The 27,734-nt window shown below is 39.4% G+C and overlaps 2 long non-coding RNA genes across 2 annotated transcripts in view; one reads left to right on the top strand and one right to left on the bottom strand.

The window, feature by feature from the left end:
• LOC132870720 (uncharacterized) overlaps positions 1-27,734 on the top strand; it is a 46,333-nt gene that overhangs the window by 4,811 nt on the left and 13,788 nt on the right. The window contains exons 2-3 of the long non-coding RNA XR_009651197.1: positions 6,612-6,638; positions 17,820-17,846. This is a non-coding gene — a long non-coding RNA (uncharacterized LOC132870720). The remainder of the gene's footprint in view (positions 1-6,611; positions 6,639-17,819; positions 17,847-27,734) is intronic.
• On the bottom strand, positions 4,694-5,783 carry LOC132870848 (uncharacterized). The gene is made up of 2 exons (XR_009651209.1): positions 5,032-5,783; positions 4,694-4,753 (listed from the first exon to the last, which is right to left on the bottom strand). It is a non-coding gene; the product is annotated as an uncharacterized LOC132870848 (long non-coding RNA).

Below are 27,734 nucleotides of genomic sequence, written 5' to 3'. Positions count from 1 at the left end.
CTAATCTCTAATATGATTTTTTTTCTCTTTTAGAGTTGCAGAGAAAGAGATCAGAAGAGGAGCGAAATAGTAAGTACATCTGAGTTTGTGAAACTTTTTAGAACTTTTTCCACCTAAATTTGTGAAGAACTGTGAGTAGACAAATTAGATACATAATGTTTGGGGTAAAGCATATTGTTTTTATTTGCCTCTGCACTCCCACAATTTTAAATTTGTACTGAAACCACTGTCATGCGGTTAGAGTGCACATCCTCAGATTTTCATAAAGGGTGTTTTAATCCTCCTGAGTTTTACCATGTGGACATTACAGCACTCAGAATTCATTGTGCTGCTGCCATCAGCAGTTCCATCATCAGTGAAGATGAGTGAGCCAGTACCTGAGGCAGCCATACAGGCCCATGTTTAACAGATGAGGTGGTGTACTTTGGATCTTGGACAGTCCCTTTTCACCTCCACACTCTGCTCCTGCCATCACTCTAAGACAAGTTCATCTTGCTCTTATCTGTCCACAAGACCTTTTTCCAGAACGCTGCAGGCTCCTTTAATCACTTTTTACTAACCTATCCTGACCCTCCTGTTTCTGTGGCGAACTCGTGGTTTGCATCTTGCAGTGTCGCCTCTGTATTTCTGTTCATGATGTCTTCTGCAGACATTTTTCACTGACAAATCCACACCTACCTCCTGAAGAGTGTTTCTGATCTGTCAGACAGGTTTATGGGGATTTTCCTTCATTATGGTGAGAATTCTTCTGTTATCAGCTGTGGAGCTCTTCCTTGGCCTACCAGACCCTTTATGGTTACTAAGCTCACCCGTTCTCTCTTTCTTCTTAATAATGTTCCAAACAGTTGGTTTTGGTGAACCTAAAATTTGGCCAATGTCTCTTGCTGTTTTATTTTCGTCTCTCAACTTTTTAACGTGTCCTTGACTTTCATTGGCACAACTCTGTTCCTCGTGCTGACAAACAGTAAAAGACGACTCTAACGGTGACGGCACTAATGAAGCAATTAAACACACCTGAATAATCACCAACACCTGTGAAGCCCCGTGTCCCAAATATTATGGTGCCTTGTGTGTGTATGGATAAAAAGTGCTGTAATTTCTACATGGTCAAACTATAATGGATAAACATTTGCTTTATGAAAATCTGAGGATGTGCACTTTAACCACATGTGAATTGTTTGAGTCCAAATTTAAAACTGTGGAGTTCAGGGGCAAATAAAACATCTGCCTTTGTCCCAAACATTATGGGGGGAACTGTATATATATAGTAAGAGGAACAGATTATGAGATTTATATTTTTCTTCTTTCATTACATTCTCTTTTTTAGGGAAAATCTACTGATGGGAATTAACTTACTTTTGTTATTTTAAATATTTGTACTTTGCTTTGAAGTTTTGCTCTGTAGTGTAAATATTATTCACATAATTATTTTATTGTTTTTTTTTTTCATCTCATTGTATTTGTTGAAAATAATTGCTGCCAGCTGAAACATATTAATGACCTCAGTAATTATCCAATCAAAGGCTCTTAAGTATTTGCTAATTTAAATCCAAACTGTGACTTTTTTTGTCCTGGTAGTGTATTTGATGATTTTCTATCATATTGTGCAGCAGTAAGGCACTGTGTGATATTAAATGTGGTAGTGATTGTGCTGAACCCGCACTAACACTGACTCAGTAGTGTTTTATCAACCCCTTCCCCTCAGTACCCAGGACTTATAGAGAGACAGTTTAACATGGTGAAGGTGCAGACCGGGGCAGAGGGCAGAAATTACAGCTCCTTCTCATGTTTATTGAAATGAATGCTACCAGATTATGGGCAGCTCAGGTCATGTATCCAGATTTGGACAACAGGAAGTAAACAGGAAGGAGGTTTATGGAGTGAAATCAGAGTCAGCAGAACCCGATATTATACTACATCATTTTATTACGACCTGAATTCTTGAAACCATAATTTCTGCAACCTTGAATTTCTTCACCTACAGTGCCTTGAAAAAGTATTCATACCCCTTGAACTTTTTCACATTTTTCCACCTTACAACCACAAACTTAAAAGTTTTTTATTGAGATCGTATGTGATAGACCAACACAGAGTAGCACATAATTGTGAAGTGAAACGAAAATGATTAATGGTCTTCAAAATTTTAAACAAATAAAAATCTGAAAAATGTGGTGTGCATTAGTATTCAGCCCCCTGTACTCTGAAACCTCTAAATACAATCCAGTGCAATCAATTGCCTTCAGAAGTCATCTAATTAGTTAATAGAGTCCTACTGTGTGTAATTTACTCTCAGCATAAATACACTTGTTCTGTGAAGGCCTCAGTGGTTTGTTAGAGAACACTGAAGAACAAACAGCATCATGAAGACTAAAGAACTCACCAGACAGGTCAGGGATAAAGTTCTGGAGAAGTTTAAAGCAGGGTTAGGTTATAAAAAATATCCCAAGCTCTGAACATCTCAAGAAGCACTGTTCAATCCATCATTCAAAAATGGAAAAGTATGGCACAACTGCAAACCTACCAAGACATGGCCGTCCACCTAAACTGACAGAGTGAGCAAGGAGAGCACTGGTCAGAGAAGCAGCCAAGAGGCCCATGATCATTCTGGAGGAGCTGCAGAAATCCACAGCTTAGGTGGGAGAATCTGTGCACAGGACAACTATAAGTCGTACACTCCACAAATCTGGCCTTTTTGGAAGAGTGGCAAGAAGTAAGCCATTGTTGAAAGACAGGCATAAGAAGTCCCGTTTGCAATTTGCCAGAAGCCATGTAGGGGACACAGCAAACGTGGAAGAAGGTGCTTGAGACAAAAGTTGAACTTTTTGGCCTAAATGCAAAGCGCTATGTGTGGCGGAAAACAAACACTGCTCATCACCCTGCACACACCATCCCTACTGTGAAACATGGTGGTGGCAGCATCATGCTGTGGGGATGCTTTTCTTCAGCAGGGACAGGGAAGCTGGTCAGAGTTGATGGGAAGATGGATGGAGCTAAATACAGGGCAATCCTGGAAGAAAACCTGTTGGAGGCTGCAAAAGACTTGAGACTGGGAAGGAGATTCACCTTCCAGCAAGACAATGACCCTAAACATACAGCCAGAGCTACAATGGAATGGTTTAGATCAAAGAATATTCATGTGTTAGAATGGCCCAGTCAAAGTCCAGACCTAAATCCCATTGAGCATCTGTGGCAAGACTTGAAAATTGCTGTTCACAGATGCTCTCCATCCAATCTGGCTGAGCTTGAGCTATTTTGCAAAGAAGAATGGGCAAAAGTTTCAGTGTCTAGATGTGCAAAGCTGGTAGAGACATACCACAAAAGACTTGCAGCTGTAATTGCAGCAAAAGGTGGCTCTACAAAGTATTGATGCAGGGGGGCTGAATACTAATGGACACCACATTTTTCAGATTTTTATTTGTTTAAAATTTTGAAGACCATTTATCATTTTCGTTTCACTTCACAATTATGTGCTAATCTGTGTTGGTCTATCACATACGATCTCAATAAAAAACTTTTAAGTTTGTGGTTGTAAGGTGGAAAAATGTGAAAAAGTTCAAGGGGTATGAATACTTTTTCAAGGCACTGTAAATTTTCCGTGTCTGAATTTCACATTTCACAGAATTTCAGTTATTCCATGAAATCAAGTTGTACATGAGCTGATTGCCGATGAGACGTGTTGCACTGAGTTGGCTATAAGCAATGTACAAAGAGATTGAGTGGAATAAATGTTTTATTCTTTCCACATTCACTGGATTTTTAGAAACAGAGCTTTTTTATTTTTGGCAAATTCGATAAATAAAAACTTTACACAAAACTGTCAGTGACTGTGCAAGCCCATGTTTGAAGGCCGCCATGGACTACAATTCCCAAGCACCACAGAACTCTCCCTCTCCCAACTATTGATTGGGAGCACACCTGTTCCACATCTAAGCTCCGTATATAAACACGCCAAACACTCCAGCACATTATGAAGTATCGTTCTGTGTCTGCATACTGGATCATACTGAGCCTTTGTTATTTTGACCTGATTCCAAGTTATTCTGACCCCTGCTACATTACTCACTCAGCTCTGACACTGTTGTTTATCTCTGATATCTCGTTTGCTCATCGATCGACCCTTAGCGCGAACCTGACTCTGATTCTCATCTCAAGATTTGGATTTGTTTACCACCCAGATAGCAGAGGGTCGTTGATTCGACGTGGAATCATCGGCATGTTCTTCGACCTATACGCCGTCGAATCACCGACGTTGATTCAACACCGCTTTGCTCATACGAGTTTCCGTTGAAACGACGTTGAAAAGTGGCTGGTGGTCGACAGAGAATAGACCCCCTTTCACCCTTTATTCAACTACGTATTTCGGTCGATTTATAGTTGAATTTTCGGCGATGATTCATCCAACTTTACTTCCTGTTTTATGTACAACAGGAAGGCTACAAATTAAGCAAAACAGGCTAAATTAAACTAGCTAACAATAAAGCATCGGGGCTCTTGCCTAGGATGAACACACACATGCATACTTCAACCATGAAAGTGAAACTTAATTTATATCAATGTGCGTAGGCTACGTCCTGTTTAATGTACAACAGGATATAAAAATGCATGCAACAATGCACCTCTCCTAATGTTTGTCAAGCTATCTAATGAGGCATAACTTTTAACATTTATAAGGAACAGAACACACTTGAACAAGTTCTTAGAAACATTTTATGATTTATTTATAATTGTGGCCTATTCCTCCTGCGGCGCAGACCTGTACATGGAAACAGAAAAACATAACCAAAATTAATTTGATGCAGCATTGATAAAGAAAGTCAGCAGTAGGCTATGGGTTTCTAAATGCCACCCTACCTCATTATTTGGACATGGGGAAAAACTATATTTAAAATCCAAAGAGGGATGGAGGGAGGAAAATTAAAACAAAAGAAAGAAATGAAATATAGAGTAGAGAATATTTGATAAAATTAAGGATGTTTTTATTCAGTAAACATTTTAAAAAATGTTCTACAACACTCTAGCCTAGTGACTTACCAGTAACAAAATAGACTTGAAGTATTCAGATCCGCTCTGCATAAAGCAAATCCTCTCTCTGTCTCCTGGCAGAAAGCTCCTTGGTTTGCTTGTGTCTCAATCACAGCTGGTATTCTGTAGAAAGACTTCTTTTCACCTTTCCCATCAGCTTTGTTAGAACCCTAACACAGCACAAAAGTTTACCATTGTAGGTTTATGACGAACCAAGTGCCTCGTGGGTTCACATACCGCGCGCTGCCGTTATTTCTCCCTAATCACGAGTTTGTTGGTCTTCCAATGTGGCGCAGGGTTTGTTTACTTCCGGTTTCGGGTGACGTCAGTGAAAGGGGTCTAATGGGGGCATTACCGCCACCCACTGGCTTGGGGTGTAAAGCAGTCTGAACAAAACGTGTAAACATAAACATAGGAGAAATGAACCCGTTTTTCTAACTCGTCCTCACTTAGTCTACTTTTCTTTTTTGATTAGTCTGGATTTGATATTGTAAATTTAAATGTGAATCAATGTATATTCATCGGACATGAACAAATGAATAAATCTTGAGTAATCTTGAGGCGTGTGTGTCCGGGGCGCGGTGTCGCGGGGGGGATCGAACGAACCCTCCGATCCCCCCTGGCTACGGGCCAGTTGCTCCTACCAATGTTGAAAACTGGCCGGCAAAAGTGACGATGGTTCAACGTCGTATATTCAACCTTCTCTGACGGTCGACAGATCAACCTTTACCCACGTTGATTCAACGGTGATAAATCGACCCTCTCAGACAGCGGAGAAATCGATGTTTCACGGCGCCGTTTCAACGTTGATTTTCTGACGTACGACGGAAACCGACCATTCTGACCAAAACTCTACGTCGTTTCAACGATCCTCTGCTATCGGGGCAGTTTGCAACGCACCCGCTCTCCCCTGCATTTGCATCCATAAGAGCCTGCACTCTGACAAAAACGTCTGACAAAATAATTTCCGCTAAGAATGTAAACAAACCAGTGAAATGACAGTAGCAATTTGTGAAAAATGCTGTAATAATAATTCTTGAAAAACAAGAAAAGATATGTTATTACCATCAAATACTTTTATTGCATATTTTGTTGTGTGGGTGGGGTTTTTTTTTGTATTTTTGGGGTTTTGTTTTTATTTCGTCCTCGGTTGGATCAGCAACACGCTCCACCATTTTGTTTTTCTCTACTCATGGTATATGAGCTGACATCCTAGTAGTAGAGTAGCCAATCAGAGCGCGTGATTGCTTCAGTTTCAGATTAGTTTCAGTTTCTACTGACTCTGATTTCACTCCATCGAGGGTTCTGTAAGAAGAGTAGAGACACAAACACATCACTCACAATTCATTAAATGAGTTATCTTCTATCGGAGTCATAACTGACCTGTAACATCATGTTCCACTGTGTGAAGTGTGCTTCATCATTTAACAAATATATAACGTCAGAGGACACTTACATTTCATAACTGCAATCTGATGTGTTGTTCATTTACTTTATCACTATATTACACTGCTTCATCTATTTATACTTTTATTTATATAGAATTTACACAGAATACTCAAAACTATTTTTATGTGTTTTAAACTCAGAGCTTCAAGATGAGAAGAGATTCACAGGTGAGAATAAATTTTTTTGTGCTTTAAAATCATACTGAATAGTTAATTGAATGTAAGATAATAAAGCTCTGTAAAAGGTCTAGATTTCTTTCTGTAAAAAGAAATGGTGTGTGTGTGTGTGTGGTCTGAAAGGAATTACAGTACATACTGTACACACATTACTGATATGAATTATTTTTAAATTTAATAGCTAATATGAATATGCATGTGATGTGATGTACATCACATAACCAATTTTTCTCACTTTTTCCACTTAAAATTTACAATTAAAATAATTTAAAGACATATAAATCATATCTTGTCGTAACTTGTGTGCTGGAGGCGACATTTTGTTCAGGACTCCTTCTCATTGGAGCTGAACAGACGGTACACACCCACCAGCAGTGGCGATCCTAGAGTGATTTACTTCCCGGGCGAAACCCCCTGCCGGCGCCCCCACCCGTCTTGTTTTTTTTTTTTTTCCGGGGTTTTTTTGGGGGGGGGACCTTTTTTTGGGGGGGGGGGGGGGACCGTTTTTTTTTTCGCGCCCGCGCTCGTGCCGCCCCCCCGCGTTGGGCTCTGTATTAGGCAACAGAATGTTAACAGCTTTACATGGTCGTTTAAACATTTCTCGTCGTGTGTTGTACGTCGTGGACACGGCCCGTTATAAATTTGCTGTTACCAGAATGGCAATGATCAAGTCGTAATGTATTCCCAGATAGCAGAGGGTCGTTGATTCGACGTGGAATCATCGGCATGTTCTTCGACCTATACGCCGTCGAATCACCGTCGATCACCGACGTTGATTCAACACCGCTTTGCTCATACGAGTTTCCGTTGAAACGACGTTGAAAAGTGGCTGGTGGTCGACAGAGAATAGACCCCCTTTCACCCTTTATTCAACTACGTATTTCGGTCGATTTATAGTTGAATTTTCGGCGATGATTCATCCAACTTTACTTCCTGTTTTATGTACAACAGGAAGGCTACAAATTAAGCAAAACAGGCTAAATTAAACTAGCTAACAATAAAGCATCGGGGCTCTTGCCTAGGATGAACACACACATGCATACTTCAACCATGAAAGTGAAACTTAATTTATATCAATGTGCGTAGGCTACGTCCTGTTTAATGTACAACAGGATATAAAAATGCATGCAACAATGCACCTCTCCTAATGTTTGTCAAGCTATCTAATGAGGCATAACTTTTAACATTTATAAGGAACAGAACACACTTGAACAAGTTCTTAGAAACATTTTATGCTTTATTTATAATTGTGGCCTATTCCTCCTGCGGCGCAGACCTGTACATGGAAACAGAAAAACATAACCAAAATTAATTTGATGCAGCATTGATAAAGAAAGTCAGCAGTAGGCTATGGGTTTCTAAATGCCACCCTACCTCATTATTTGGACATGGGGAAAAACTATATTTAAAATCCAAAGAGGGATGGAGGGAGGAAAATTAAAACAAAAGAAAGAAATGAAATATAGAGTAGAGAATATTTGATAAAATTAAGGATGTTTTTATTCAGTAAACATTTAAAAAAATGTTCTACAACACTCTAGCCTATGACTTACCAGTAACAAAATAGACTTGAAGTATTCAGATCCGCTCTGCATAAAGCAGCTAAATCCTCTCTCTGTCTCCTGGCAGAAAGCTCCTTGGTTTGCTTGTGTCTCAATCACAGCTGGTATTCTGTAGAAAGACTTCTTTTCACCTTTCCCATCAGCTTTGTTAGAACCCTAACACAGCACAAAAGTTTACCATTGTAGGTTTTTGATGAACCAAGTGCCTCATGGGTTCACATACCGCGCGCTGCCTTTATTTCCCCCTAATCACGAGTTTGTTGGTCTTCCAATGTGGCGCAGGGTTTGTTTACTTCCGGTTTCGGGTGACGTCAGTGAAAGGGGTCAAATGGGGGCATTACCGCCACCCACTGGATTGGGGTGTAAAGCAGTCTGAACAAAACGTGTAAACATAAACATAGGAGAAATGAACCCGTTTTTCTAACTCGTCCTCACTTAGTCTACTTTTCTTTTTTGATTAGTCTGGATTTGATATTGTAAATTTAAATGTGAATCAATGTATATTCATCGGACATGAACAAATGAATAAATCTTGAGTAATCTTGAGGCGTGTGTGTCCGGGGCGCGGTGTCGCGGGGGGGGATCGAACGAACCCTCCGATCCCCCCTGGCTACGGGCCAGTTGCTCCTACCAATGTTGAAAACTGGCCGGCAAAAGTGACGATGGTTCAACGTCGTATATTCAACCTTCTCTGACGGTCGACAGATCAACCTTTACCCACGTTGATTCAACGGTGATAAATCGACCCTCTCAGACGGCGGAGAAATCGACGTTTCACGGCGCCATTTCAACGTTGATTTTCTGACGTACGACGGAAACCGACCATTCTGACCAAAACTCTACGTCGTTTCAACGACCCTCTGCTATCGGGGTTACTTAAGACTCTGTGTAATGTCATAGTAGTGTAGTACTATGGTAGTAAAGTCTTTTTGATGACTAGTACAACGTTCCGCTGGCGGGATTGTGCATATTATGGGGCTACGACAAGTTAGACACACACACACACACACACACACACACACACACTGATGACATCACCTGCGCAACTTTGATATTGGGCTTCCCCATCCAAAATGCCCCCCCCGCGCCCATCTTGTTTGTTTGTTTGTTTTTTTCGGGGTTTTTTGGGGGGGACCTTTTTTTGGGGACCATTTTTTTTTTTTTTCACGCCCGCGCTCGTGCCGCCCCCCCGCGATGCCGCCCTGGGCGGCTGCCCGGTCGGACTGCCCCTAGGACCGCCCCTGCCCACCAGTGACAACAGTAGTGGTCGCTCCATGCCCACAAGAGACAAACTAAAAATTACATGAGTGACTTGTCATGTGCTCATGTGAACACAGGGTTAGTGCTCTTATTGTGAAGTATCGAGGAGCAACAACAGCTTGACCACGAAGTGACAGTCCACACTAACTCCCAGAGCAGGGCTGCTGAGTGCTGAAGCACGTAGTGCAGAAAAACCCTCTGCTGCATCACTCACTACAGAGATTCAAACTGCCTCTGGAAGTTCAACCTCAATACCAAGAAAGCTGGCACACTGTGTAAAGTATAAATAAAAACAGAATGTGAAGATTTGCAAATCATGGAAACCCTATATTTCATTGAAAATAGAGCGGCGGCTACAATTATCGACACCTTAACGATCTTTTGGCCGCTGCAAAAGTAGAAAAGACTTTCAATACATAAATTGTGCATGAATAATTACTCAAACTTCCACTGGAAAAAAATTAGTTGATTCCCAATTATTTTGCGTATGAGATCACATGACACCATTCCACAATTATCGACACCTTTGTTGACAGTTATCGACACCGTTCCACAATTATCGACATCCAGATGATTATTTATAAAAAAAAATCAGTATGTGGTATTAAGTTAACAGAACATAGTTTTTATTTAAAATTAGTTTTACATAGACTTATATTTAGTGCAAAATATCATTTATATAAATATATGGATGTCGGTCCTTTACGTAAATAAGGAAGCAAGTCTAATGTTTGTAAACAAATGAACTGATAATGTTGAACCTGTCAGAAAATCTTTTTGTTCCACTTTCTCAGTATTTTTGTAGATCACATTTTGTTAATCATTCGTTGTTGTTTGTATTAATTTCTAGTTTTGTAGTTTACCAATAAATGTCAACAGGCAATTGACAGTGTAACCACATGAACATCCAGGTCAAAGGTCGCATGTCATTCCTCAAACTAAAACTTTATATATAAAATATCTACTGATATTATAATATGTAGTAAATATTTACAACCAACTACAAAAAAAAATTTCTGAATGGAATAGAAAAATCTGAATATTTCAAGCATGTAATTTTTTATATGTTAGGAATTTAATTCTGCTCTAATTCTATTTATTGCAATCGGATTCCAAATACTCTATAAACATTCCATTCTGTTATCAATCAGAAAAAAAAAAATATTATAAGTCACAGCACTTTTTTTTTTAAGTACTTCATCTACTTCAACAATGTTACACAAGGCAAGGCAAGGCAAGTTTATTTATATCACACATTTCATACATAGTGGCAGTTCATTGTGCTTTACAGAAGTAAAAGCAAAACAGTAAACAATAGAAAGTAAAATTACATAAAATAAATGGGGAAGAAAATTAATAAGAATTAAACAATAGTAGAAATAAAATAATAAAATGAGAAAGTTCAATTTAAAAAAACAGCAGAATAAAATAGAATAAAAGTTAAGTAAAATTTAAAACATGGAGAGACTGTAAAAGTAAAGAGTTTAAAACATGTAGCGATGGCAATATTAATAATTTAGTAGAAAGCATCTGAAAACAGCTTGGTCTTTAGTCTAGATTTGAAGCTGCCAACAGCAGGAGCATTTTTGATGTCCTCTGGCAGTTGGTTCCATAGCTGCACTGCATAGTAGCTAAAAGCTGCTTCACCACACTTTGTTTTAACAACCGGTTTTAATAGTAAATTTTTCTGTTTTGATCTGGTAGATCTGATTGGGTTAGGCCGCTGCAACATATCAGAGAGGTAATTGGGCCCTGTACCATTTAGAGATTTGTACACCAGCAGCAAATAAATTCTGTAGCTTACTGGAAGCCAGTGAAGGGACCTTAGAATTGGAGTAATGTGTTCTGTTCTTTTTGTTCGTGTGAGAACCCTAGCTGCTGCATTTTGAACCAGCTGAAGTCGTTTGACGTTTTTTTTTTGGCAGGCCTGTGAAAAGGCCATTGCAGTAATCAACCCTACTAGAGATGAAGGCATGTATAAGTTTTTCCAGATCATTTTTTGACATAAGTCCTCTTAGTTTGGAAATGTTTTTTAGGTGATAAAATGCCATTTTAGTGATTGCTTTCATGTGCCTGTCAAAGTTTAGCTCGCTGTCAATGAAAACACCAAGATTTTTAACCATTTCTTTTGTTTTAATCCCCTTTGTGTCAAGAATAGTGGTAATCCTGAGTCTTTCGTCTTTTTTTCCAAATAGAATTACTTCTGTTTTATCTGTGTTCAGCTGAAGAAAATTTTGTGACATCCAGTTGTTGATTTGATTGATACACTGGTAGAGACATTCAAGGGGGGCATAATCATTAGGTGATAGAGCAAGATAAATTTGGGTATCATCTGCATAGCAGTGATTATAAAATTGAATTGTTCTTGATAATTTGCCCAAGTGGGAGCACACAAAGATCAATCCATAACAGTTGTAAATGTCACTTAATTCCACAGGGTGTCAATAATGGTGGACACCGGTGAAAGTGATCACTATTATTGACACCTCACGTGACTTCTCAAACACACATTTAGATACAAAATGGTGACTGTCAAATGAAAGAGTAAGAAACAAAGTAGGTTTTGACAAGGAGATCATGAAATATCGGTGAATTTGATCAGTAAAAACATGTCCATGAGCTTTCCACCATGCTCACCTGTGATGATGACGTCCGGGGTTTCCTCAAATTGCTGATCATGCTAAAAAATTCCATCTCAGCTGTGTCATCAGACGATAAGATCAAAGGGTGAGGGGGGTCTTCCGGTTGATTAATTAACCAACAATAACTGTTGGAACTGAAACTCACCTTTGTAAATTTGTTTTTTTTATTGGTAAATCTGAAAAGGTGTTGATAACTATGGACTGTCGATAATTATAGCTACCGCTTTAGTACAAAGACAACATATCAAATGTTGAAACTGAGAAATTTTATTGTTTTGTGAAAAATATATGCTCATGTTGAATTTGATGTCAGCAACATGTTTCGGAAAAGTTGAGACAGGGGCAACAAAAGACTGAAAAAGTTGTGTAATGCTTAACCCTTTGGTAACTGACCCCTTGAAAATGGTTCCTCCAGGAACAATGACGTTTCAGTTGTCAAGACAACGGAAAAACTAAAATACAAAAACAGAAAGATACATCACAATGCTCTTGTGCACAAAACAAAATGCTCTTGTATTTTAGTTTTTCCGTTGTCTTGACAACTGAAACGTCATCGTTCCTGGAGGAACGATTTTCAAGGGGTCAGTCACCAAAGGGTTAAAAAACCTAATTTGGTTAATTGGCAACAGGTCAGTAACATGATTGGGAATAAAAAGAGCATCCCAGGGAGGTGGAGATTCTCAGAAGTAAAGATGGGGAGGGGTTCACCGCTCTGTGAAAGACTGCATGGGCAAATAGTGCAACAACTTCAGAATAATGTTCCTCAATATAAAATTGCAAAGAATTTGGGGATCGCACCATCTATGGTACATAATATTATTAAAAGATTCAGAGAATCTGGAGAAATCTCTGTATGCAAGAGACAAGGCTGAAAACTGACAATGGATGTCTGTGATCTTCAGGCCCTCAGGAGATGCTGCATTAAAAGCAGACATGTGTCTGTAGTGGAAATCACTGTATGGGCTCAGAAACACTCCACAAAACCATCGCCTGTGAAAACAGTTCATTACTGCATCCACAAATGCAAGTTAAAACCAGATATAAATAATATCCAGAAACACCGCCACCTTCTCTGGGCCCGAGCTCTTTTATGATGGTCTGAGGCGAAGTGGAAAATTGTCCTGAGGTCTGATGAATCAAAAGTAGAAATTATTTTTCTCTGTCATCCAGACTAAAGAGGAGAGAAACCATCCGGCTTATCATCAGTACACAGTTCGAAAGCCAGCATGTGTGATGGTATGAGGGTGCATTAGTGCACGTGACATGGGTAGCTTGTACATCTGGGAAGGCATCATTAATGATGAATGATATATACACATTGCAGAGCAATATGCTGCCATTCAGACAAAATCTTTTTCAGGGAAGGCCTTCCTTCTTTCAGCAAGACAATGACAAACTGCTTTCTGCACAAATTAAAACTGCATGGCTCCGTAGTAAAAGAGTTTGGGTGCTAAACTGGCCTGCCTGCAGTTCAGACCTGTCTCCCATTGAAAACATTTGCCACATTATGAAGCACAAAATATGACAAAGGAGGCCCTGAAATGTTGAACAACTTAAATTGTATATCAGGCAAGAATGGGGCAACATTTCTCTTTCAATACTACAGCACTTGGTCTCCTCAGTTCCTAAACATTTACAGAGTGTTGTTAAAAGTAGAGGTGATGTAACACAGCGGTAAACATGCCCCGTCCTAACTTTTTTGAAATGTGTTGCTTACATCAAATTCAAAATGAGCATATTTTTCAAAAAACAACAGAATTTCTCAGTTTCAACATTTGATATGTTGCCTTTGTACTATTTTCAATGAAATATAGGGTTTCCAAGATTTCGCAAATTATTGCATCCTTTTTTTTATTTATGTTTTACACAACGTCCCAACTTTTTGGAATTGGGGTTGTAACATCAGCACATGAAATGTGCATCAGGAGCTTCATGAAATAGGTTTCCATGACCAAGCATCTGCACACAAATTTAAGATCACTATGCGCAATGCCAACTCCATATTAATAGCCATGGTTTTGGAATGGGACGTCCAACAAGCTCATGCACAGGAGGTGTGATGGTCAGGTATGGGCGTCGCCACCATTGAATGTGAAGGGGATGTGTCCCCCTCACATTTCATAATTCTTCGTTTGGACCCCCCACATTTAACATAAAATATTAGTTCACCCAGCGCCGTTTCTATTGCTTCATTAAAGAATCCATTCCACATGACCGATAAGAGAATACACAGACCACTGAAAATCCACTCCGGGTTTTCCGGGCGTTCCCTACAACAACTCACCGCGCGCGAGTGAAGTGAATCTCAGCGCGAGCAGAGAAATGTTGGTGCAGCTGCTGGAAAGTGGAGGAGGTGACGTCAGCCCCATTGCAACCTCACAATGTCTAGCTTTTGCTAAAACCTTATTCTTTTGTTATGTGCCCTCAAAATTAACCCTAGGACACGTTAAATTAATATTCAACTAAACAGTAAAATAAGCTTAGCCTAATGGGGTATTCTTGGTTGATGATGAATTGTTTGCAGTATTTGCTCCTCCCCAGACACAATGGACATAAGGACATTCTTTACAAAGAAGCGGAAAGTCAGTCAAAATTTCCCCACAGGACAGGGTTTTTTTGTCCCAATGGAAATGTTAGTGGAATTAGCTGGCTAGTCAATGTTAGGAGATGTATCAGCTAGCTTAACGTTAGCTATCATTTAATTCAAACCCAGTAGGCCTGCCTTACTGTAATGCCAAGAATGAGGTCAAGTCTGCTCTGATGATATTTATTGATTCCTTGTTTTGTCTGGTCTTTGGCAGTTTTCTGGAAAGTAAGATGGGAAATCAGTGTATGGGGAAGGAATAGTAGAGAGGAAAGTGATGGAGAGAGATGGATGTTATTCCAGGTGGATTGTGAAGGAAAGGGGGATAAAAGTTATGAAGTGGTAGAAATTGTGGTGGCACCAGTATAAGAAGGAGTTCTATCTATAAATCTATTTGTTATACTAATCTGTAAATGCTACTGTAGTACCACCATTGCATGTAGGTTGACAAAACTGCACTTGTTCATTGTGTGAAGTTATCTTTTGTGTCATTGCTTGACCCAGTGTGATTTTGTGTTGTGAAGACTGCATGATGCCATGCCATTTTTGTTATGAGTAGCACTAAATCGGAAAAAAGTAAAATGCACCCACTAAAGTCACTGTTGGTGGTGAACAAAATTGCACCTGTTCATTGTGTGAAGTTATTTTTTATGCGTCACCGTTGCTTGACACAGTGTGATTTTGTGTTATGAAGTTTGCATGATGCCATGTCATGCCTGGTCATTGTGTGAAATTATGAATATTCTTATTTTTAAACATACAGTTGAGTGTCACTATTGCTTGGCCCAGTGGCATGTTGTGTTACATCTAAAACTAAATAGAAAACACAAAATAAAAAGTAAAATGCACCCATGAAGTCATTGTTGGTGATAAATTGTGTCACATTCATCTCATTATCTTAGGCGTAGCGGTGGGTTTAAAAACAGGCTGATGAATATATGGACTAGTTGAATGAGGACTTATTGTTGAGTCTCTAAAATAGTCATTGAATTAAGTGACTTTTGTAGGTAAATTTAGGTGTTTAACAACCTGTTAAAAATACACCAGAATGCAGGAAATGGCATCTAATTAATTAAAAATTTTCTGGCGGAGGACCCCCCGCCAGTGTGTCCCCTGCCAGTGAGAGCCGCTGCCACTCCAAGATGCTCTTTTTATACCCAGTCATGTTAATTACCTATTGCCAATTGACCTAATGAGTTGCAATTTGGTCCTCCAGCTGTTCCTTTTTTGTACCTTTAACTTTTCCAGCCTCTTATTGCCCCTGTCCCAACTTTTTTGAGATGTGTTGCTGTCATGAAATTTCAAATGAGCCAATATTTGGCATGAAATTTCAAAATGTCTCACTTTCGACATTTGATATGTTGTCTATGTTCTATTGTGAATATAATATCAGTTTTTGAGATTTGTAAATTATTGCATTCCGTTTTTATTTACAATTTGTACTTTGTCCCAACTTTTTTGGAATCGGGGTTGTATATAATATTATACATATGAATGCATTCATGCGTTAACCACCATGATTTTACTCTCCATAAAAATGTATAGTAGAGAAGTAGAAATATAAATAAAGGGGACTCTCTTTTATTAAATATGTACAACTAACACAATGGGAAAACAATAAGTGTATTAAACAGTATCCTACAAATATGTCTAATCTGCAATATGACTTTTTTTTTCTCTTTTTACAGCTCTGAGGTTTTTTTTTTCCCAAATTTGTGAAGAACTGTGAGAAGAGATGTTAGATGGATAATATTTGGGACAAAGCATATTGTTTTTATTTGCCTCTGCACTCCACAATTTTAAATTTGTACTGAAACCATTGTCATGCGGTTAAAGTGCACATCCTCAGATTTTCATAAAGGGTATTTTTATCCTCCTGAGTTTTATCATGTGGACATTACAGCACTCAGAATTCATTGTGCTGCTGCCATCAGCAGTTCCATCATCAGTGAAGATGAGTGAGCCAGTACCTGAGGCAGCCATACAGGCCCATGTTTAACAGATGAGGTGGTGTGCTTTGGATCTTGGACAGTCCCTTTTCACCTCCACACTCTGCTCTTGCCATCACTCTAAGACAAGTTCATCTTGCTCTTATCTGTCCACAAGACCTTTTTCCAGAACGCTGCAGGCTCCTTTAATCACTTTTTACTAAACTATCCTGACCCTCCTGTTTCTGTGGCGAACTCGTGGTTTGCATCTTGCAGTGTCGCCTCTGTATTTCTGTTCATGACGTCTTCTGCAGACATTTTTCACTGACAAATCCACACCTACCTCCTGAAGAGTGTTTCTGATCTGTCAGACAGGTTTATGGGGATTTTCCTTCATTATAGTGAGAATTCTTCTGTTATCAGCTGTGGAGCTCTTCCTTGGCCTACCAGACCCTTTATGGTTACTAAGCTCACCCGTTCTCTCTTTCTTCTTAATTTTAATATTAATTAATTATTCTTCTTATTAATTTTCTCTTAATTCTTAATTGATTTTGGTGATCCTAAAGTTTGGTCGATGTCTCTCACTGTTTTATTTTCGTCTCTCGACCTTTTAACGTGTCCTTGACTTTCTTTGGCACAACTCTGTTCCTCATGCTGACAAACAGTAAAAGACGACTCTAAAGGTGACGGCACTAATGAAGCAATTAAACACACCTGAATAATCACTCACACCTGTGAAGCCCTGTGTCCCAAATATTATGGTGCCTTGTGTGTCTATGGATAAAAAGTGCTGTAATTTCTACATGGTCAAACTATAATGGATAAACATTTGCTTTATTAAAATCTGAGGATGTGCACTTTAACCACATGTGAATTGTTTGAGTCCAAATTTAAAACTGTGGAGTTCAGGGGCAAATATAAAATCTGCCTTTGTCCCAAACATTATGGAGGGAACTGTATATATTTAGTAAGAGGAACAGATTATGAGATTTATATTTCTCTCCTTTCTTTACATTCTCTATTTTGAGGGAAAATCTACTGATGGCAATAAACTTTTTTTTTTTTTGTATTTTCAGTATTTGTACTGTTTTGTAATTTTGGTCTGTAGTGTAAATATTATTTGCAAAATTATTTAATTTTATTGTTGAATTTAGTTATTTGGATAAATTAATCTCAAATATTGCTTCATATTTCAGAGTTTATAAAGAATAACTTGTTTTCAGGTAAGAACAATTTGAACTTTTTATCTTCAAGCCAATTAAATAAGAGTCTCTTCTGTTTATATACTATTATATTGTGTGTGTGTGTGTGTGTGTGTGTGTGTGTGTGTGTTTATATAATTACTATAAATAGTATACATGCTATTTATGCCACGTGAGCCATCCTTGGCCAATCGCATGGGAGTCTTTTACTGAGGGATATATTCTGATCAAAAAAATTCCTGTGCAGGGATTGGCCAAGGATGGCTCACGTGACATAAAATAGTTCCACCATTGATTAAGCAATGTATCTCGCAGCGTCAAAAAAAAAAAAAATGGATATGGTGTAAGTCAGTCACAGTATATCCTGGATTTACCATGAACTGACGTCACAATTTCAAGCTATACGGCCAACTCGAGTCATAGCTGTGGCTCCACAAGCATTTCTGTGTGTGTAGATCTACGTGTCCTGATCATGCCTAACGGGGCAGACAATAGCATGGTACATTGCACATGCACAGGTCGAAAGTCACTCCGAAGTAAACAACAAACATGGCTGTTTATTATTTTATTTTATTGAGCTTCGCTTTGATATCATAATTGAAAATAACATGTACAAGAAAACAAAATAATAAGTACAATTACACTTAGGCAGGGTTACCACAACAGTTTACACCAATTACATCCTGGTTAATAAAACAAAAGAAGAAGTGCTGCCTGCCATGTTCAGTTCTGCGCCCCTCAGAAAATACTCCGATGCCAGTCACCTCAGAGAATCCATAATTTCACAAGTGAGCAAAGCAAACAAGTGAAATATTTTTCAACATGAGAAGATAAACTTCATATCTTCAAGCCAACATGTAATATTCTTTATGTTGTATTGACACATCCACACACACAAAAAAAATATGCAAGTTAACGGTAGACTGCCTTTCAGATTTTTCAAGTTTAGACCATAAAAAGAATTTTCCCTGACATCCAGTTATTTTTGTTTAGTGGACCGTAAACTACTGAATTCGAATCACAGACTTCCAATTTTATGTTTGTTTTTTGTTTTGTTTTTTTTAAATAGAAGAATTAATGAATTTAGGGCCACATGACCCTAAATTCTCTGCTATTTTTTCCTGCTTCACCATGACCCAATTCAAGATACTGCACCATGCATCATGTGGTAGTCTTTCCCTGTTTGCACAAGGCATTGTGGGATACAAATTTGAAACATTAGAGGAAAACAGAGGATGTGAGTGTGCGAATGAAACGTGAAAAGACTGACTACAGTAACAGAAAACAAGAAGAAAAAACATTATGTTGCAAAGAAAAGGAAACGCAGGACCAAACTAATAAATATTGGCGGTCAGCGAGCACCTCGGTATGATCAGCTGTTCGTTTAGCGACAGAATGATGTAACTGTCAGTGCACGGTCAAATTTAAAGCAGTAATGCAACACTGTGGATGCCAGCTGCCGTAAAACCCAAAAGAAGAAGAAGGTAAACCTGTGCATTCGCACACGGACTTTCTCTGTCTGCCTGACTGTGTGAAGCAAGCGATTATTTCATGCACATTATTTGCTTGGGAATCCTCTCAAATTAAATAACTTCCCAGCCACAGAATGGCCTGTTTTTAAGACATTATAGAAATGAATATATCACAATGACAATTTCAGAGGAAATTAAATTTCACCCATTTTTATGAAATCGAAAGGCCATCTAGCTTGAAGTTAAGGGACTAGGGAATGCATTACATCAATGAGTGTCCCCACAGAGATAGGTGTGTGTGTGTGTGTGTGTGTGTGTGTGTGTGTGTGTGTGTGTGTGTGTGTGTGTGTTATATATGAGGGCTGAGATGTACTCTGTGTGAAAGTCAGGACATGTTACACTGATGTCTCACACAGAGTGAAGTTTTCCTTCTTGTCCGCAGTGGTGGCCGAAGTACACAAACTATGTACTTGAGTTAAAGTAGAGATACCTAATATTAAATATTACTCCAGTAAAAGTGGAAGTACTCCCTTTAAACTTCCACTTGAGTAAAAGTATAAAAGTATTTGCCTTCAAATGTACTTAACTACTGTCAGCCCTGTGATGACCTGGCGACTTGTCCAGGGTGTACCCTGCCTTTTGCCCGTAGTCAGCTGGGATAGGCTCCAGCTTGCCTGCGACCCTGTAGAACAGGATAAAGTGGCTAGAGATAATGAGATGAGACGTGATGTACTTACTTATCAAAAGTAAAAGTACCTTGATGTATTATGGTTCCAAATGTCCTATTATCATTTTCGCACCAAAACTCTTGCTCAATCAACTCATTTTAGGTGAAAAGACTCATGCCACTCTTGGCACACCAATCTTTAAATAGATTGTTACTCATTTGTCTGACGCTGATGCCTATTAAAATGATCATAAGCACAGAACACTAAAAGCAAACCATTTCCATTAAGTAGAACCAAGTGGGGAGGCCGTTAGAACAGCCTCCCCGATCTGAACCCGAGTGGTGTTTTGTTATTGGACTTCTGTGCTAGTCACGATTTGTCCATAACGAACACCATGTTCAAGCATAGGGGTGTCCATAAGTGCACGTGGCACCAGGACACCTTAGGTCGGAGGTCGATGATCGACTTTGTAGTCGTTTCATCTGATCTCTGGCCCTATGTCTTGGACACTCGGGTGAAGAGAGGGGCTGAGCTGTCAACTGATCACCACCTGGTGGTGAGTTGGATCCGCTGGCGGAGGAGGAAGCTGGACAGACCTGGCAGGCCCAAACATATGGTGAGGGTCTGCTGGGAACATCTGGCCGAGCACTTTATTGGGGAGGTCTTTAACTCCCACCTCCGGGAGAGCTTTTCCCAGCTTCCGAGGGAGGCGGGGGACATTGAGTCTGAGTGGACCATGTTCTCTACCTCCATTGTGGACGCAGCTGTTCGGAGCTGTGGCTGCAAGGTCTCCGGTGCCTGTCGTGGCGGCAATCCCCGAACCCGGTGGTGGACACCGGAAGTAAGGGATGCCGTCAAGCTGAAGAAGGAGTCCTATCGGGCCATGTTGACCTCCAGGACTCCTGAGGCAGCTGACGGGTATCGGCAGGCCAGGTGTGCTGCAGCTCGGGCAGTTGCGGAGGCAAAAACTTGGAACTGGGAGGAGTTCGGGGAGGCCATGGTGCCTGTTCCCAGTGCATGTTGGACTCCGGCAGGGCTGCCCTTTGTCACCGGTTCTGTTCATAATTTTTATGGACAGAATTTCTAGGCGCAGCCAGGGGCCGGAAGGAATCCTGTTTGGGAACCACAGGATTTCATCTCTGCTTTTTGCGGATGATGATGTCCTGTTGGCTTCTTCAAACCAGGACCCTCAGCATGCACTGGGGCGGTTTGCAATCGAGTGTGAAGCGGCTGGGATGAGAATCAGCACCTCCAAGTCCGAGGCCATGGTTCTCGACCGGAAAAGGGTGGCTTGCCCTCTCCAGGTTGGTGGAGAAGTCCTGCCTCAAGTGGAGGAGTTTAAGTATCTCGGGATCTTGTTCACGAGTGAGGGAAGGATGGAGCGTGAGATCGACAGGCGGATCGGTGCAGCCTCCGCAGTGATGCGGTCGCTTTACCGGTCCGTCGTGGTGAAGAAGGAGCTGAGCCAAAAGGCGAAGCTCTCAATTTACCGGTCGATCTACGTTCCGACTCTCACCTATGGTCATGAGCTTTGGGTAATGACCGAAAGAACAAGATCGCGGATACAAGCGGCCGAAATGAGTTTCCTTCGCAGGGTGGCTGGGCGCTCCCTTAGAGATAGGGTGAGAAGCACAGTCACTCGGGAGGAGCTTGGAGTAGAGCCGCTGCTCCTCCACATCGAGAGGAATCAGCTGAGGTGGCTCGGGCATCTTTTTCGGATGTCTCCTGGACGCCTCCCTGGGGAGGTGTTCCAGGCATGTCTCCCCGGGAGGAGGCCCCGGGGAAGACCCAGGACATGCTGGAGAGACTATGTCTCTCGGCTGGCCTGGGAACGCCTCGGTGTTCTTCCCGAGGAGCTGGCCGAGGTGTCTGGGGAAAGGGAAGTTTGGGCTTCCATGCTTAGACTGCTGCCTCCGCGACCCGGTCCCGGATAAGCGGAAGAAGATGAGACGAGAGAACCAAGTGATTATAAAATAACAGGATTCGAGAACAGACAAAGATTCAATTTAAGATGTATTTGTCACTTAGTTGCAAATTTTCACAAATGAGTTTTCCTTTACTACATCACATCTGTATGTCTGTGTGTGAACGTAAATCTTTATTTACCATTACAGGAACTAGTGTTTGCATAAATTCCACAAAATCAGGAACCATAATGTTATACCAGTTTGCGCAGAAGACTATAAAGTAGTATCTAGTAATACTCTGATACAAACAGAGAAGAAAGTCAAAATAAACTACTTAACCGGACATCACAAGTGACGTGCTAAAACAGCAAGCCTAAAATGGCAGTGAGTTGTTAACTAAATGACCTACCTAAAGCTAAAATATTTTTAATTTAGTTTTAAGAGGAGCTGATTCTCAAAATTTGTGGCATCCAACCTTGCCCTCCTTGGACTGAAAATCAGTCCAGCGATGCTAAAAAGACGTTCGCAGGCAGCAGAGGCCGGTAATGCAGTGTTGATTTTCAGAAACAATTTACACACTGCAGGATAAGACTGCAGCATCTCTTTGTTGTCTATTTTTGAGGCAAGGTAGCTTTCTAATTGTTTTATCCTTTCCTGCCCATGAGTTGTCTTCATGCTTGCAAAATAAGTCCTCATCATACGAAGCACTTGAACCACTGGCTGGCGACTGATGTGAAGTCTCTTCCTCCAGATGGTCCTTGATGTAGTCCAGGCCTGAAATGGATATTTCCACAGATGCAAAAAATCAAGTCATAGTAATCATATATCCCTCCATGTTATATCAAAACAACAATACTGGCCCATGTATTTGAAGGTACATTTAAAACTTACGTAAACCCAGTTGAGTTTGATAGCTTTTTAAAGTGTTTTGTTTACTTTGTTTCTGTGAATCTAATTTGAGACACTTTTCTGAAATAAAACTGGCTCACTAAGATAGTCAAACTAGGGATGACTATGTTTTCATCCGATGTCCATGTCTTAAATTTCGGGACAAGGATTGCAGCAGCAATAGACTCTGGTTCCACAAGCATATCTCCAAACTGCTACTGTACAGCATCCACCAGAGGTTTGCAGTACCTGGAATTAATGCGGATTCGGTCGAGCTTTGTGATGAGGAGCATCAGAGTAGGCAAAAGCCATCCCATCTGAACATCGGTTTCAGCTTGAAGAATGTTGAGGGCTTTGAAGAGTGGGCTCGTGGTTCTGGCATACTCCTCCAGAAAGGGGTCATTCCATGCCAAATCAACAAATAGCTGACAAATTTATGCTCGACCATCTCAGATTTCAATAAAATTTGGAGAGCTCAGAGATACTATTAAAAGAAGTTAATCCCCAAAATTTGAGCTTCCTATCTCCAACGGTTTCAGAGATACAGGCATTTGAATTTTTCGATTTTTTTTTTCATTTTGCTCAAAACATACATATTTCAAAGTGCAATATAATCTTTATTATGCAAGATAGAAACCTAAAATTTTGCACAGAGAGACTCAATGTCTTGTACTACAAGCTTCAATTTAGAATTTCAATGGTCATTGTATATTAGATGGTGATTTTAACAAGGAAATTAAAAAGACAAATTTGCATTTTTTGCATTTTTAACTCATTCTGGAAGCTTGCCTGTGGCAGTAATGCTTAAACTAAGAATGTTATTCAAATCTACACAGAAATATCTACCAATTTCAGTTTTACCAAGTCTCCACTATTCCTAGTTTGTCTGTAATAGGGTTTTGAAATTCGCCGATTTCTAAAACATGCCATTTTAAGTAGCAAGAAATCCAATGTGGGATAGCAGTTAGGAACTTGTAAATTTTTTTCAGTCATCCCCAAGACCCATATTTTATATTTCCAAATTTTTGTTCTGTGTCTCTCAAGTATTTTTAAACTACAGGGGTTTAAAAAATCCATTTTCACCAAATTCGAATTTTTGATATATTTTCTATCAGTGTCTATCTTACGCCGCAAGGTGGTCCTTGACATCAGAGAGGAGTTGGGCTGAAGATCTAGCAAGAAAGCTCGAAATGCTGGCTGGTCCACCACACTAAAGGGTTGGAGACTCTGGGTTACAAAACTCAATACCGCACAATCAACATTCCTCTGAGTAACTAGCTTCGTTTCACCAAGCTTCAACTGTCTGGAAGAGGTTGAAAGAGCCACCTGGCTTTCTGATTTTCTTTTCCGTGGGGCTGTCAGAGCATCGTGTCTACCCATGTGACTTTTATGCTTCCTCTGCAAAAAGAAAACATTCCGATCATTAACAACATATCCACATACTAATATCCCTCTTTCTGATAAATACAATGCACATTTCATGAGTTGTGGCATACCCTAGATGTAGGTTACAGAGTATGTTGATATTTTTATCATAGCTCGTCTTTACAAAGTAGGTGATCTCAGTTCAGTAGCAGACTCCAACAGCCAACTGTTTAAGCGCCATAACTTGCATGTAAAACTAGTCAAATGCAGTAGATTTTATGTTCCAACTTCACCTGTTAACATTGAATGTTTATCATTTCAGCATTCATCTACAAATTCTATGAACTGCAGTGAAACAGTAATAAATAGATTACCTGTGAATGGAATTTGAATAAAATAGCTCGAGCCTGCGTTGCTATGTCTCTTTGAGTGGTGTTACTGAGCTAGCCGATAGTTAACTAACTTAGCCAAGCACACAAATACACACAATGTTTAGGCAATGTATGTTTAGTCGTGGCGGCATGGTGGTGTAGTGGTTAGCGCTGTCGCCTCACAGCAAGAAGGTCCGGGTTCGAGCCCTGTGGCTGGCGAGGGCCTTTCTGTGCTTGCACAGAAAGGCAAGTACACTGAGTTTGCATGTTGTCCGCGTGGGTTTCCTCTGGGTGCTCCAGTTTCCCCCCACAGTCCAAAGACATGCAGGTTAGGTTAACTGGTGACTCTAAATTGACCATAGGTGTGAGTGTGAATAGTTGTCTGTGTCTATGTGTCAGCCCTGTGATGACCTGGTGACTTGTCCAGGGTGTACCCCGCCTTTCGCCCATAGTCAGCTGGGATAGGCTCCAGCTCACCCACGACCCTGTAGAACAGGATAAAGAGGCTAGATATAATGAGATGTTTAGTCGTGCATGTATATTTTTAAAATAATTCAGTTTGTTCCAAGCTACGATTAGATTAGTCATTTAGAGAAAATACTCACTAGAATGAAAATTATTTACGTCTCTGTGTTTCTTCAAATTGGATGTCGAATTCTTGAAAGAGGAAATAGTATGATGCTGAGGCAGGCAGAGAAGCCACTTAAAAATAAACGAGTCATTCTTCTTTTCAACTATTCCAAAAAATTCACTCATATAAGGCCACGGGTGTTGTAGCAAGTCAGGGTCAGGTGTTTCTTCCATCATTAAATGAATTATATAGGCATAAGTGCTTTCAAAATGCTGCAGTGATGAAGTATCATGATGGATAGCCAACCTACAAGGCACTGTTCCAACCACAGGCTGTATAAATAACACGTCAAAACAAGTTCAGAGAAAATCGTGCACTGTTTCCTGATTGGTGTGCTTGCAGTGCAGTTGTTTTGACAGGTTACAGTTTTTATCCACTTTGGTAAAAAGGAATGATAGGTTTCGCATAATATAGTGGAGTAAAAACATTTGACTTTGAAACGTAGTGGAGTCAGAGTATAAAGTCTCCCCAAATAGAAATACTTTGGTAAAGTACAGATACACTAAAATGTTACTTAAGTACAGTAACGAATTACATCTACTTTGTTACTGTCCACTGATATTTGAGGATTAATAAATGCTTCAATAAGGCTCAAGTAGGTTAGGAGACATGTTTCTTCCTCAATTTTAAATAAAATTTCAATTAATGCTTAGTATTAATTATTTGTAAATTGATTTTAATCTAAGACTGTGTAACATTAGCAATCAATGACCAGCTATTGTGTACCAGTCAACAGCCAGCCTTATCAATATCAACACAGCACAATAGGTGACCTTTGATACCAGAACAGGTGGCTCATATCTTATAGTTTTAGAGTCTGTAAACTGCATACTTGTTCAGATAACATTATATTGCTTGGATTATATTAAATACATTCTAATACAGAGCACTGAGAAAATTTACCAGTGTTATTAACTGAATGTGTTTCTTTGCAAGGATTGGATATTTTGAATAGTTGACTAGGGAATTTAATTGTAGTTGCTTTCAATTTGAGATCAGTATAAATGAGTTTGTTCTTAGACATCTAGAAATGGCTGAACTTCCTCCCTGTTCTATAGGAATTGGACTAAAGAAAGATTCTGACTGCCATAAACTAACATACAACAGAAATTGTAAGTTAAATACACTCTCTCAGTATAGTTTGGAGCAAATTTCATTAATTAATAAAATTTCATTTTAGAACGTAAAGTTTCTTCTACTCATTGCAGCTTTGCTTTGCCATATGCAGCTTTCTGTTTGTGGCTATACTTGGCAATTTTCAGTGGAGAGCAACCAGTTGACACAAGGCTTTTGTCAAGTGATTCAGCTACCTCACCAGTGTATGTTGGATCCACATCTACACACATGCTCTCTTGTTCTGATTCTGTAGAACCTGCTGAATCTGCTTATCTTAAATGTTCTTTCACTCTCTGTGAACATTTAGAACACAATTTTTGTCCAGGTTTAATATTTTTATTTATCAGTTTTGAAAGTGAATCTGCTGTTTCAGGAAGAAATGAACGTAATTCTGTTTTAACTTTTTTCTTGTGCCTTTCATATGGATCACAACAACTTTTCTGTAGCTCTTCGTATTTCCTCAGAAACAGTTTCTCATGATGCAGACATTGTGTCTGTGCTTGAAATGTTCTCAAGTTCAGTTCTCTGTTTAATTAATGAAATTTGCTCCAAACTATACTGAGAGAGTGTATTTAACTTACAATTTCTGCTGTATGTTAGTTTATGGCAGTCAGAATCTTTCTTTAGTCCAATTCCTATAGAACAGGGAGGAAGTTCAGCCATTTCTAGATGACTAAGAACAAACTCATTTATACTGATCTCAAATTGAAAGCAACTACAATTAAATTCCCTAGTCAACTATTCAAAATATCCAATCCTTGCAAAGAAACACATTCAGTTAATAACACTGGTAAATTTTCTCAGTGCTCTGTATTAGAATGTATTTAATATAATCCAAGCAATATAATGTTATCTGAACAAGTATGCAGTTTACAGACTCTAAAACTATAAGATATGAGCCACCTGTTCTGGTATCAAAGGTCACCTATTGTGCTGTGTTGATATTGATAAGGCTGGCTGTTGACTGGTACACAATAGCTGGTCATTGATTTCTAATGTTACACAGTCTTAGATTAAAATCAATTTGCAAATAATTAATACTGAGCATTAATTGAAATTTTATTTAAAATTGAGGAAGAAACATGTCTCCTAACCTACTTGAGCCTTATTGAAGCATTTATTAACCCTCAAATATCAGTTATATGAAAATATATCAAAAATTCGAATTTGGTGAAAATGGATTTTTTAAACCCCTGTAGTTTAAAAATACTTGAGAGACACAGAACAAAAATTTGGAAATATAAAATATGGGTCTTGGGGATGACTGAAAAAAATTTACAAGTTCCTAACTGCTATCCCACATTGGATTTCTTGCTACTGAAAATGGCATGTTTTAGAAATCGGTGAATTTCAAAACCCTATTACAGACAAACTAGGAATAGTGGAGACTTGGTAAAACTGAAATTGGTAGATATTTCTGTGTAGATTTGAATAACATTCTTAGTTTAAGCATTACTGCCACAGGCAAGCTTCCAGAATGAGTTAAAAATG

Source organism: Neoarius graeffei, chromosome 1, assembly GCF_027579695.1.
Source record: "Neoarius graeffei isolate fNeoGra1 chromosome 1, fNeoGra1.pri, whole genome shotgun sequence".
In the NCBI taxonomy this organism is placed as follows: domain Eukaryota; kingdom Metazoa; phylum Chordata; class Actinopteri; order Siluriformes; family Ariidae; genus Neoarius; species Neoarius graeffei.
This window is presented reverse-complemented; position numbering and strand designations above follow the sequence as displayed.